Raw genomic sequence first — 14,561 nt, forward strand, 5'->3', positions numbered from 1 at the left:
ATGAAGACTTCTGTCTGGAGGCTGATGATCTTAGCATTTGTCACTAAGATCCAGAGCAGTTCCCACAGAATGGCTGAGGAGTACAAGAAACTTCAGTGTGAGGAACCCTTTCATTCTATAAGCAGTGAGGTATGTTCAGTCATTTTTTTCTGGAGAGACTGTGGTATTTCAGAATTGGCTGACAGTATCCCCATGAGGGAGAGGGTAAGCAGTAATCTTAAAAGATATAGAGGGGTATTACTAAGCTTGCATAAGGGGCTAATTAAAAAATGGTTGACACTGAGTTTGAATGTTTGTGGGCAAACGTTTTGTGAACTGATAACATTTTTGGGACCTGAAAGAGATTTCAATAATGTTTTTTTTTTTGGGTGACTTTATTGAGGGTACACTTGGCTTCTGGTTTGGGTTTTCTTTCATGTAATTAGCAAGATTCCATGAGCTAGTGACGTATGGGATATACATTCCTACCAGGAGGGGCAAAGTTTCCCAAACCTCAAAATGCCTACAAATACACCCCTCACCACACCCACAAATCAGTTTTACAAACTTTGCCTCCTATGGAGGTGGTGAAGTAAGTTTGTGCTAGATTCTACGTTGATATGCGCTCCGCAGCAGGTTGGAGCCCGGTTTTCCTCTCAGCGTGCAGTGAATGTCAGAGGGATGTGAGGAGAGTATTGCCTATTTTGAATGCAGTGATCTCCTTCTACGGGGTCTATTTCATAGGTTCTCTGTTATCGGTCGTAGAGATTCATCTCTTACCTCCCTTTTCAGATCGACGATATACTCTTATATATATATATACCATTACCTCTGCTGATTTTCGTTTCAGTACTGGTTTGGCTTTCTACAAACATGTAGATGAGTGTCCTGGGGTAAGTAAGTCTTATTTTCTGTGACACTCTAAGCTATGGTTGGGCACTTTTTTAATAAAGTTCTAAATATATGTATTCAAACATTTATTTGCCTTGACTCAGGATGTTCAACATTCCTTATTTTCAGACAGTCAGTTTCATATTTGGGATAATGCACTTGAATCAATTATTTTTCTTACCTTAAAAATTTGACTTTTTTCCCTGTGGGCTGTTAGGCTCGCGGGGGCTAAAAATGCTTCATTTTATTGCGTCATTCTTGGCGCGGACTTTTTTGGTGCAAAAAATCTTTTCTGTTTCCGGCGTCATACGTGTCGCCGGAAGTTGCGTCATTTTTGACGTTCTTTTGCGCCAAAAATGTCGGCGTTCCGGACGTGGCGTCATTTTTGGCGCCAAAAGCATTTAGGCGCCAAATAATGTGGGCGTCTTATTTGGCGCTAAAAAAATATGGGCGTCGCTTTTGTCTCCACATTATTTAAGTCTCATTTTTCTTTGCTTCTGGTTGCTAGAAGCTTGTCCCTTGGCATTTTTTCCCATTCCTGAAACTGTCATTTAAGGAATTTGATCAATTTTTCTTTATATGTTGTTTTTTCTCTTACATATTGCAAGATGTCTTACGTTGCATCTGAGTCAGAAGATACTTCAGGAAAATCGCTGTCTGGTGCTGGAACTACCAAAGCTAAGTGTATCTGCTGTAAACTTTTGGTAGCAGTTCCTCCAGCTGTTGTTTGTATTAATTGTCATGACAAACTTGTTAATGCAGATAATATTTCCTTTAGTAATGTACCATTACCTGTTGCAGTTCCATCAACATCTAATGTTCAGAATGTTCCTGATAACATAAGAGATTTTGTTTCTGAATCCATCAAGAAGGCTATGTCTGTTATTCCTCCTTCTAGTAAACATAAAAAATCTTTTAAAACTTCTCTTTATACAGATGAATTTTTAAATGAACATCATCATTCTGATTCTAATGACTCTTCTGGTTCAGAGGATTCTGTCTCAGAGGTTGATGCTGATAAATCTTCATATTTATTTAAAATGGAATTTATTCGTTCTTTACTTAAAGAAGTACTAATTGCTTTAGAAATTGAGGATTCTGGTCCTCTTGATACTAAATCTAAACGTTTAGATAAGGTCTTTAAATCTCCTGTGGTTATTCCAGAAGTTTTTCCTGTTCCTGGTGCTATTTCTGAAGTAATTTCCAGAGAATGGAATAATTTGGGTAATTCATTAACTCCTTCTAAACGTTTTAAGCAATTATATCCTGTGCCGTCTGACAGATTAGAATTTTGGGACAAAATCCCTAAAGTTGATGGGGCTATTTCTACCCTTGCTAAACGTACTACTATTCCTACGTCAGATGGTACTTCCTTTAAGGATCCTTTAGATAGGAAAATTGAATCCTTTCTAAGAAAAGCTTATCTGTGTTCAGGTAATCTTCTTAGACCTGCTATATCATTGGCTGATGTTGCTGCAGCTTCAACTTTTTGGTTGGAAACTTTAGCGCAACAAGTAACAGATCATGATTCTCATAATATTATTATTCTTCTTCAACATGCTAATAATTTTATCTGTGATGCCATTTTTTATATTATCAGAGTTGATGTCAGGTTTATGTCTCTAGCTATTTTAGCTAGAAGAGCTTTATGGCTTAAAACTTGGAATGCTGATATGTCTTCTAAATCGACTCTACTTTCCATTTCTTTCCAGGGTAACAAATTATTTGGTTCTCAGTTGGATTCTATTATCTCAACTGTTACTGGTGGGAAAGGAACTTTTTTACCACAGGATAAAAAATCTAAGGGTAAAAACAGGGCTAATAATCGTTTTCGTTCCTTTCGTTTCAACAAAGAACAAAGGCCTGATCCTTCATCCTCAGGAGCAGTTTCAGTTTGGAAACCATCTCCAGTCTGGAATAAATCCAAGCCTTCTAGAAAAGCAAAGCCAGCTTCTAAGTCCACATGAAGGTGCGGCCCTCATTCCAGCTCAGCTGGTAGGGGGCAGGTTACGTTTTTTCAAAGAAAGTTGGATCAATTCTGTTCACAATCTTTGGATTCAGAACATTGTTTCAGAAGGGTACAGAATTGGTTTCAAGATAAGACCTCCTGCAAAGAGATTTTTTCTTTCCCGTGTCCCAGTAAATCCAGTGAAAGCTCAAGCATTTCTGAAATGTGTTTCAGATCTAGAGTTGGCTGGAGTAATTATGCCAGTTCCAGTTCTGGAACAGGGGCTGGGGTTTTATTCGAATTTCTTCATTGTACCAAAGAAGGAGAATTCCTTCAGACCAGTTCTGGATCTAAAAATATTGAATCGTTATGTAAGGATACCAACGTTCAAAATGGTAACTGTAAGGACTATCTTGCCTTTTGTTCAACAAGGGCATTATATGTCCACAATAGATTTACAGGATGCATATCTGCATACTCCGATTAATCCAGATCATTATCAGTTCCTGAGATTCTCTTTTCTGGACAAGCATTACCAGTTTGTGGCTCTGCCGTTTGGCCTAGCTACAGCTCCAAGAATTTTTACAAAGGTTCTCGGTGCCCTTCTGTCTGTAATCAGAGAACAGGGTATTGTGGTATTTCCTTATTTGGACGATATCTTGGTACTTGCTCAGTCTTTACATTTAGCAGAATCTCATACGAATCGACTTGTGTTGTTTCTTCAAGATCATGGTTGGAGGATCAATTCACTAAAAAGTTCATTGACTCCTCAGACAAGGGTAACCTTTCTGGGTTTCCAGATAGATTCAGTGTCCATGACTCTGTCTTTGACAGACAAGAGACGTCTAAAATTGATTTCAGCTTGTCGAAACCTTCAGTCACAATCATTCCCTTCGGTAGCCTTATGCATGGAAATTCTAGGTCTTATGACTGCTGCATCGGACGCGATCCCCTTTGCTCGTTTTCACATGCGACCTCTTCAGCTCTGTATGCTGAATCAATGGTGCAGGGATTACACAAAGATATCTCAATTAATATCTTTAAAACCGATTGTACGACACTCTCTAACGTGGTGGACAGATCACCATCGTTTAATTCAGGGGGCTTCTTTTGTTCTTCCGACCTGGACTGTAATTTCAACAGATGCAAGTCTTACAGGTTGGGGAGCTGTGTGGGGATCTCTGACGGCACAAGGAGTTTGGGAATCTCAGGAGGTGAGATTACCGATCAATATTTTGGAACTCCGTGCAATTTTCAGAGCTCTTCAGTCTTGGCCTCTTCTGAAGAGAGAATCGTTCATTTGTTTTCAGACAGACAATGTCACAACTGTGGCATACATCAATCATCAAGGAGGGACTCACAGTCCTCTGGCTATGAAAGAAGTATCTCGAATTCTGGTTTGGGCGGAATCCAGCTCCAGTCTAATCTCTGCGGTTCATATCCCAGGTATAGACAATTGGGAAGCGGATTATCTCAGTCGCCAAACGTTGCATCCGGGCGAATGGTCTCTTCACCCAGAGGTATTTCTTCAGATTGTTCAAATGTGGGAGCTTCCAGAAATAGATCTGATGGCGTCTCATCTAAACAAGAAACTTCCCAGGTATCTGTCCAGATCCCGGGATCCTCAGGCGGAAGCAGTGGATGCATTATCACTTCCTTGGAAGTATCATCCTGCCTATATCTTTCCGCCTCTAGTTCTTCTTCCAAGAGTAATCTCCAAGATTCTGAAGGAATGCTCGATTGTTCTGCTGGTAGCTCCGGCATGGCCTCACAGGTTTTAGTATGCGGATCTTATCCGGATGGCCTCTTGCCATCCGTGGACTCTTCCGCTAAGACCAGACCTTCTGTCGCAAGGTCCTTTTTTCCATCAGGATCTCAAATCCTTAAATTTAAAGGTATGGAGATTGAACGCTTGATTCTTGGTCAAAGAGGTTTCTCTGACTCTGTGATTAATACTATGTTACAGGCTCGTAAATCTGTATCTAGAGAGATAAATTATAGAGTCTGGAAGACTTATATTTCTTGGTGTCTTTCTCATCATTTTTCTTGGCATTCTTTTAGAATTCCGAGAATTTTACAGTTTCTTCAGGATGGTTTAGATAAAGGTTTATCCGCAAGTTCTTTGAAAGGACAAATCTCTGCTCTTTCTGTTCTTTTTCACAGAAAGATTGCTAATCTTCCTGATATTCATTGTTTTGTACAAGCTTTGGTTCGTATAAAACCTGTCATTAAGTCAATTTCTCCTCCTTGGAGTTTGAATTTGGTTCTGGGGGCTCTTCAAGCTCCTCCTTTTGAACCCACGCATTCATTGGACATTAAATTACTTTCTTGGAAAGTTTTGTTCCTTTTGGCGATCTCTTCTGCCAGAAGAGTCTCTGAATTATCTGCTCTTTCTTGTGAGTCTCCTTTTCTGATTTTTCATCAGGATAAGGCGGTGTTGCGAACTTCTTTTGAATTTTTACCTAAGGTTGTGAATTCCAACAACATTAGTAGAGAAATTGTGGTTCCCTCATTATGTCCTAATCCTAAGAATTCTAAGGAGAAATCGTTGCATTCTTTGGATGTTGTTAGAGCTTTGAAATATTATGTTGAAGCTACTAAGTCTTTCCGAAAGACTTCTAGTCTATTTGTTATCTTTTCCGGTTCTAGAAAAGGCCAGAAAGCTTCTGCCGTTTCTTTGGCATCTTGGTTGAAATCTTTAATTCATCGTGCCTATGTCGAGTCGGGTAAAACTCCGCCTCAAAGGATTACAGCTCATTCTACTAGGTCAGTTTCTACTTCCTGGGCGTTTAAGAATGAAGCTTCGGTTGATCAGATTTGCAAAGCAGCAACTTGGTCCTCTTTGCATACTTTTACTAAATTCTACCATTTTGATGTATTTTCTTCTTCTGAAGCAGTTTTTGGTAGAAAAGTACTTCAGGCAGTGGTTTCAGTTTGAATCTTCTGTTTATGTTTTTCATTAAACTTTATTTTGGGTGTGGATTATTTTCAGCAGGAATTGGCTGTCTTTATTTTATCCCTCCCTCTCTAGTGACTCTTGCGTGGAAAGATCCACATCTTGGGTAGTCATTATCCCATACGTCACTAGCTCATGGACTCTTGCTAATTACATGAAAGAAAACATAATTTATGTAAGAACTTACCTGATAAATTCATTTCTTTCATATTAGCAAGAGTCCATGAGGCCCGCCCTTTTTTGTGGTGGTTATGATTTTTTTGTATAAAGCACAATTATTCCAATTCCTTATTTTATATGCTTTCGCATATTTTTTCTTATCACCCCACTTCTTGGCTATTCGTTAAACTGATTTGTGGGTGTGGTGAGGGGTGTATTTGTAGGCATTTTGAGGTTGGGGAAACTTTGCCCCTCCTGGTAGGAATGTATATCCCATACGTCACTAGCTCATGGACTCTTGCTAATATGAAAGAAATGAATTTATCAGGTAAGTTCTTACATAAATTATGTTTTTGAACCCACATGGTTAGTTTGGAACCGCTCTGGTGCGGTTCCTTTAGGCTTTAGAAACATCGAGTGAGATGGGCGGGGCCTATTTTCGCGCCTCAGTTGCTCCCTTGTGGAAGTGTTGGGCCAAATCGAAGCTTTAACTCCATTTTTCCAACCCCTGAGGACAGGTAGGCGCCACAGCAGGGCTGTGGCGAGGTGCAGGGGGTGTTTTTGTCCGGATTTAGGCCTTATTAACGATCCGGTTTTGCACAGTACATGGTTAACTGTTGCTTTCTTTGTGGGGCAATCTCAGCTGCATTATTTGTATATCATATCAAAAAATTTAAATGATTGGTGTATTTTAAAGCAGTTTTGCAGAACGTGTATGCTTTTGTTCTCTTAAAGGCGCAGTACCGTTTTTTAAGATTATTTTTTCACTAAATAAAGTGTTTTCAAGCTTGTTTGTGTTCATTACTAGCCTGTTAAACATGTCTGACATTGAGGAAAGCCAATGTTCAATGTGTTTAGAAGCAGTGACGTGCGGTGAGGTCAGAGGTTAGTGAGGCACTGGTTTTGATACGCCCAAAAAACACATATAGGACCCCTGCTATGGCCCCCAAGCCAAAACCTGATCACTTCCTTGTATTTAAAAACACATATAAAGATGAACCTTTAAAATATGTTCTTAAAAAATATTTACCATAATGCAATATTATGAACATCTTATATTCTACTGTACAATGCTCACACTTTTCTAAAACATAGGGTGTTACATCACAGACCTAAACAACACACACACATATATATATATATATATATATATATATATATATATATTCCCCTTTGAACTGCATTATATAGCATTACAGAAAAACATCACATGATCATCATATACATCTCTCAAGCCAATGTCACCACCCCTTCTAAAAGATCCAGCATTTTACTTTTATAATATTTCATATCATACAGCCTGTCATGGAATCATGTGGCTAGTTCACATAATTTAATTCTTGCAAAATCAGATCCTACCACACACAATCCTATATCCCTGATTCCCTGTAACATTTTAACCTCTCAGTATAGCTTCCATCCCGCAGAGCCATACCCTACTTCAATGTACTTCTAAAAGCTGAACTACAAAATGTAACCTTCTATTCCAAAAAAGTAAACGTGCTATATTTGTATTACAGCAAAGGGGGTTAAACACATATGCAAGGTTCACTCAAGAGCCAGTGCCAGAAGCAATGCAGTTCCTAAACAGACTAACACTAGGGAGTGGCTCATCCACCACATCCTGTCCAAGATCTGCAATACTCTGGCTCCCAAGCTGGTCATTATCTATGTGCTTAAAGGGACAGGAAACCTCAAAATGTTCTTTCATGATTCAGATTGAACATACAATTGTAAACAACTTCCCAATTTACTTCAATTATCAAATTAGCATCATTTTCTTGTTATCCTTTGCCGGAGGAACAGAATTGAACTACTGGCAGCTAGCTGAACACATCTAGTTAGCCAATCACAAGAGACAAATATGTGCAGGCACCAATCAGCAGCTAGCTCCCACTAGTGTATGATATGTGTGTATTATTTTTCCACAAGGGATGCCAAGTGAACAAGTACATTTAAAAATAGAATTTAATTTAAAAATGTCTTAAAATGACATGATCTATCTGAATCCCGAAAGTTTAATTTTGACTTTCCTATCCCTTTAACCAGCTATAATCAGCTGTACTGTACATACAAAGTAAAGGATCATTAGATTGCACTACCTATGAATGAAACTCTCTGCAGATTAATACTCAGTAGGTCTGTGTAGCAGTTTGTGGGGAACCATTCTGTCAATATTCTGTTTCTTTGTATTAGTGAATGTATGTGTGGCATATTCTTTTTTCTTGCATATCTTCAGTATTTTATGTATGTATGTATTTCTTGCAGAGCAGTTCTTTCCCTGCTTTTGCTGCACTGCATATATCTGCAGAAGTTTCTGCCTTCTCTCTTTTTATTTATATCTTCTCTGCCTTCTCTCTTTTTATTTATATCTGCAGAAGTGTCTGCCTCTCTGCAGTGCATTATGTGCATCAGTAGTGTCATTGCACTGCATGTTGTTGTGTTAGCACATCATTCAGTGTTTGCTGATATTAAACACCTTTCTATAATGGGGCTGCACACCTTCAAAATCAATACACTATTTCTTTCAGTAATGTTGTGGACTGTGGAATCTGTCTGTGACTAACTGGACCTGAATTAGCTTGACCATTGGTATTCTGTGTCATGTGTATCTATCTCTGTCAGTACAGAGCAGACAGTGATTACTGCTACTGTGCTCACTGCAGTGTCAACTCCAAAAAGCAGAAATCTACCAGTCTGTCACTGTACTGCACTACTAGTAGCTACTGTGCTCACTGCAGCTAACTCCACAAAGCAGAAATCTACCAGTCTGTCACTGTACTGCACTACTAGTAGCTACTGTGCTCACTGCAGCTAACTCCACAAAGCAGAAATCTACCAGTCTGTCACTGTACTGCACTACTAGTAGCTACTGTGCTCACTGCAGCTAACTCCACAAAGCAGAAATCTACCAGTCTGCACTACTAGACAGACTGGTTGATTTCTGCTTTGTGGAGTTAACACTGCAGTGAGCACAGTAGCAGTAATCACTGTCTGTTCTGTACTGACCAGTCAGAGATAGATACACACAGAATGCCAATGGTCAAGCTAATTCAGGTCCAGTTAGTCACAGACAGACTCCACAGTCAACACTAGGTACACAACATTACTGAAATAAATAGTGTATTGATTTTGAAGGTGTGCAGCCCCAGTATAGAAAGGTGTCTAATATCAGCAAACACTGAATGATGTGCTAACACAACATGCAGTGCAATGACACTTCTGATGCACATAATGCACTGCAGAGAGAGACAGAAACTTCTGCAGATATCTGCAGTGCAGCAAAAGCAGGGAAAGAACTGCTATGCAAGAAATAAATAAATACATACACAAAATACTGAAGATATGCAAGAAAAAAAGAATATGCCACACATAAATTCACCAATAGTTAGTATAACCCACAGAGAGTTTCATGGGTAGTGCACTCCCCAATGCTATGACTGGTGAGTAGGGGCTTAAACAGGTATGACAGGAGCTTAAAGTGCAGTACAGAACAAAATTAGCTGTATTCAAGGCAGGGCCCTACTAAAGTGAGGAAACAAGCTAAGAAACGTAAGAAGAGAGGTTAAAAAGTTGAAGTTCATATGATTAGGAGTACAGAGAGCCTCCACCATCAGGGTGATATAAGGGGCAAAAACATTATGGGCCATGGGTGGGTGGCTCACCTAAATAGCTGTCACAGCCTGCCCTCAGGAGGTCTGACAACATAGTCACTGACTCACTGCCACACTAACTACGTGACACATGTCCCAGACTCCCGGCCTGGGCCCTCTCCCCTCTCTACTACTTATGTCATAAACACCGGTGATTGGTGTTACTGAAGGAGACAACAGAATACAGCCATGTGAAACTGGGGGAAGGTTGTGCAGTCGGTGTACTGTGCATAAGTTAATAAAACACCTTACTGCTATTGTAAAATGACTTGCTTCCTTTCCAGAGGAATAACGACCAAGCAGACATAGTTCTAGTGATGCAGTAGAGATTTTGCTTGACCCAAAACATCTCGAGTATCAAATGTGCGGGCTGCTTATATCTATATTCTGAGAGTGCTCAAAAACACAACATAATAAATAGTTAAAAATGATTGTTCTAGAGAACATGGGTTTATGGGTAAGGAGCATTAAAACGTTATTATTGAGCTATATCCTGACCTCCTACCTCCTCAACCTCCAGTTCGACTCCCGTCCTCAGTGTAGTCCTCCTCACTCAGTCACTCGCTGCCGGACAGTGTGGACTCCTCCTTGCTATTCTCACTTCTCGGCCTCGCTCACTACTGTACTGACTGACCTGACAGAGTCAGACGACTCAGTCTCACATGTGGCTCCCGGCTTGTCTACTGCACATCAGCTTCCTCCTGCTGTGTCAGTGTCTTCCGAAGTTCCAGCCAATGTGATGTCAGTTACGTCACTCAGCCAAGAGCAGCAGGCACGCCTCCTGATGCTGCTGATTGGCTGTTGAGCTGCTCCATCATAGAGGTGGTTTTGAGAACCGCCTCTATTAGATCGTGTATGGGGCCCGGTGAGCCACCACAAGGTGGCACTAGCTCATACTAAGCGAATAACAGTATTCAGAATCTAGGTTGCGCATTGAATGGAGGGCAGCGTAACGGCTCACTGCCTCTTTATTGCGCAACAATGGATGCTGAATTTTTTGCCTAATGGATGATGGGATGCCTATATAAAATGTGTATCAGGTGGCGCCGGCGGGGGGAGGGGGTACCTATTGAGGGGCGTGGCCCAAACAAAACAAAAACTGAAAAAAATAAAAATAAATTTTATTAATCAGATTTAAAAACTTTTTTTTGTCTCTGATTTGACAGGGGAGGCACTGCCTCCCCTGCCTCCTATTACTGCACGTCACTGCACTGCACTGCACTGAAAGGGCAATAAATTGCAAAGAACATATTTTAGCTAATAAAAGTATGTCGCAGGATGATTCTCAGTCAGAAGGGAATCAGGTTATGCCATCTAATTCTCCCCAAGTGTCACAACCATTAACGCCCGCACAAGCGACGCCAAGTACTTCTAGTGCGTCTAATTCTTTCACCCTGCAAGATATGGCCGCAGTTATGAATACTACTCTCACAGAGGTTTTATCTAAGCTGCCTGGGTTGCAGGTGAAGCGCAGTAGGTCTGGTGTGAGAGTAAATGCTGAGCCCTCTGACGCTTTATTAGCCATATCCGATGTACCCTCACAATGTTCTGAGTTGGAGGTGAGGGATTTGCTGTCTGAGGGAGAGATTTCTGATTCAGGAAAGATGTTACCTCAGACAGACACAGATATGACGGCTTTTAAATTTAAACTAGAACACCTCTGCTTATTGGAGTGGGAACTCCATCCGGAGGTGTTTGCACAATTGATTCATCAATAGGGCACACCGGAATTGGATCTTATGGCGTCTCGTCAGAATGCCAAACTTCCTTGTTACGGGTCCAGATCAAGGGATCCTCAAGCAGTACTGATGGATGCTCTAGCAACCTGGCTTATGTGTTTCCACCATTTCCTCTCCTTCCTCGTTTAATTGCCAGAATCAAACAGGAGAGAGCTTCAGTGATTTTGATAGCACCTGCGTGGCCACGCAGGACTTGGTACCAGACCTGGTGGAGATGTCATCTCTTCCACCATGGACTATGCCACTGAGACAGGACCTTCTGATTCAAGGTCTGTTCCAGCATCCAAATCTAGTTTCGATGCGGCTGACTGCCTGGAGATTGAACGCTTGATTTTATCCAAGCAGGGATTCTCTGAGTCGGTCATAGATACCTTGATTCAGGCTTGAAAGCCTGTCACTAGGAAAATCTATCATAAGATATGGCGTAAATATCTTTATTGGTGCGAATCCTAAGGCTATTCATGGAGTAAGATCAGGATTCCTAGGATTTTGTCCTTTCTCCATGAAGGATTGGAGAAGGGGCTATCAGCTAGTTCCTTAAAGGGACAGATATCTGCTTTATCAATTTTACTGCACAAGCGTCTGACAGATGTTCCAGACGTTCAGTCGTTCTGTCAGGCTTTAGTTAGAATCAAGCCTGTGTTTAAACCTGTTGCTCCGCCATGGAGTTTGAATTTAGTTCTTAAAGTTCTTCAAGGGGTTCCGTTTGAACCTATGCATTCCATAGATATTAAGCTTCTATCTTGGAAAGTTCTGCTTTTAGTTGCTATCTCTTCGGCTCAAAGAGTTTCTGAACTATCTGCATTGCAATGTGACTCGCCTTATCTTGTTTTCCATGCTGATAAGGTGGTTTTGCGTACCAAACCTGGATTCCTTCCTAAGGTTGCTACTAATAAGAATATTAATCAGGAGATTATTGTTCCTTCTCTGTGTCCTGATGCTTCATCTAAGAAGGAGCGTCTGTTGCACAACTTGGACGTGGTTCGTGCTTTGAAGTTTTACTTGCAAGCGACCAAAGATTTCCGTCAAACATCTTCTCTGTTTGTTGTCTATTCTGGAAAACGTAAAGGTTAAAAATCTACAGCTACCTCTCTTTCTTTTTGGCTGAAAAGCATCATCCGTTTGGCATACGAGGCTGCTGGACAGCAGCCTCCTGAAAGAATTGCAGCTCACTCTACTAGAGCGGTGGCTTCCACATGGGCTTTTAAAAATGATGCTATTGTTGAACAGATTTGTAAGGCTGCGACTTGGTCTTCGCTTCATACCTTTTCCAAATTTGATACTTTTGCTTCTTCGGAGGCTATTTTTGGGAGAAAAGTTCTTCAAGCAGTGGTGCCTTCTGTTTAGCCATCTGTCTTGTCCCTCCCTTTCATCCGTGTCCTGTAGCTTTGGTATTGTATCCCACAAGTAAAGGATGAATCCGTGGACTCGTCGTACCTTATAGAAGAAAAGTAAATTTATGCTTACGTGATAAATTAATTTCTTCTATGGTACGATGAGTCCACGGCCCGCCCTGTCATTTTAAGACAGATTATATTTTTTGATTTTAAACTTCAGTCACCTCTGCACCTTGTAGTTTCTCCTTTTTCTTCCTGTACCTTCGGTCGAATGACTGGGGGGTGGAGCTAAGGGAGTAGCTATATAGACAGCTCTGCTATGGTGCTCTTTGCCACTTCCTGTTAGCAGGAGGATAATATCCCACAAGTAAAGGATTAATCCGTGGACTTGTCGTACCATAGAAGAAATTAATTTATCAGGTAAGCATAAATTTACTTTTTTTTTTCTCTAGCTAATCTTTAGAGAATCTGTGTGAAGAAACAAAGTATTTTTCTTAATAAATTGTGAAAATGGTGCAGAAATGTTTGTAATGCAGTATTCTAAGTTTGTGTTTTTTTTTTTTTTTTAGTATTTGCCAAAATGTGATTTTTAATGCATAATAGAAAATTAATGTCCATTTTAGAAAGCTCATTTTTTATACACGTTTTTTTCCTTTTATGAAACACTTAAAGGGAAAATAAAGTGCAAAAAAAAAAAAACTTTCATGATTCTGAAAGGGCATGTAATTTTAAAGAACTTTCCAATTTACTTTTCTCACCAATTTTGCTTTGTTCTCTTGGTATTCTTAGTTGAAAGCTAAACCTAGGAGGTTTATATGCTAATTTCCATCTAAAGGGGAGGAGAATCCACGGCTTCATTCATTACAGTTGGGAATTAAGGACCTGGCCACCATTAGGAGTCAACGACACCCCAGCCAAAGGCTTAATTACCTCCCCCACTTCCCTCATCCCCCAGTCATTCTTTGCCTTTCGTCACAGGAGGATGGCAGAGAAGTGACGAAGATCGGAGTAGTCTCTTATGGAGGGTAGTACTCTTCACATTGGGACTGGAGTTTTAAGTAGTCCTGTCAGCCTCTCAGTGAGAGCCTGGGCGAAAGGTAGAGTCTGGAGATGCAGGGAGAGTCTTTCTGCGAAACCATCCTGACTCATATTAACAGCTTCACAAGCAATCGGCATTGACTAGTTTTGCTGCCTGCTTTCTGCACTCAAGTCCATGTCAGAAGCAAGGCTACTAACCTGTCACACTTGAAGGGCTGTGTTCCTGTTCCACGGCGTAGATTCTGGTAAGATCATTTCATTTTTTTAGTACATAATGATATGGAAGACAGGGTCACAGTGTGACGCCTTTTATCTTTAAAGAATCAAGGGTTAATATTCATGGAAAGGGTATTATTGAACAGGGGGTTATACATGATATTGTTTATTGTATCATTGCTGCGTTATGTGCGTGATGAGGCTCTGGAAATGTGTTGCACTTTCAGGTTACTTACGGGAGTATTGCGCGGCCCTTTTTTGTTGCGTTTTTCTCCTTAGTGCAGGGGCGGTCCTGCCAGGCATTCCATGTGACAGGGTGTGGCTATCTCTCTACCTCTGTTGATCAGCGGCGCAGGAGACAAAAACGTTTTCTGTAGTCCGGGTCATGGGAGGTGGTGAGTTCCCTGGCCATTGGCGGTATAAAGGTGCCTATTTATTAAGTTAATCTAGGCCGTAATAAAAGTGCAAGCTATGGAGGACTCTGATGCGTTAGAGGGTTCTCCATCTTTTAACAAGGTCTCATTCCTGTGTTTATTGTGAGGAGGTGCTGGTAGAACGGATGTCTAGTACTACTGAGCCGTCCACCTCTGAGGGTTCCCCGACCCGTGAGGTGCATTCCCTGCATTCATCTCCAATTGCACATGC

The 14,561-nt window shown here is 40.8% G+C and overlaps 1 protein-coding gene across 1 annotated transcript in view; it reads left to right on the top strand.

The window, feature by feature from the left end:
• KAT2B (lysine acetyltransferase 2B) overlaps positions 1 to 14,561 on the top strand; it is a 324,222-nt gene that overhangs the window by 100,434 nt on the left and 209,227 nt on the right. The gene's annotated exons all lie outside the window — the stretch shown is intronic.

The sequence above is a fragment of the Bombina bombina genome, chromosome 5 (genome assembly GCF_027579735.1).
Source record: "Bombina bombina isolate aBomBom1 chromosome 5, aBomBom1.pri, whole genome shotgun sequence".
Classification (NCBI taxonomy): Eukaryota; Metazoa; Chordata; class Amphibia; order Anura; family Bombinatoridae; genus Bombina; species Bombina bombina.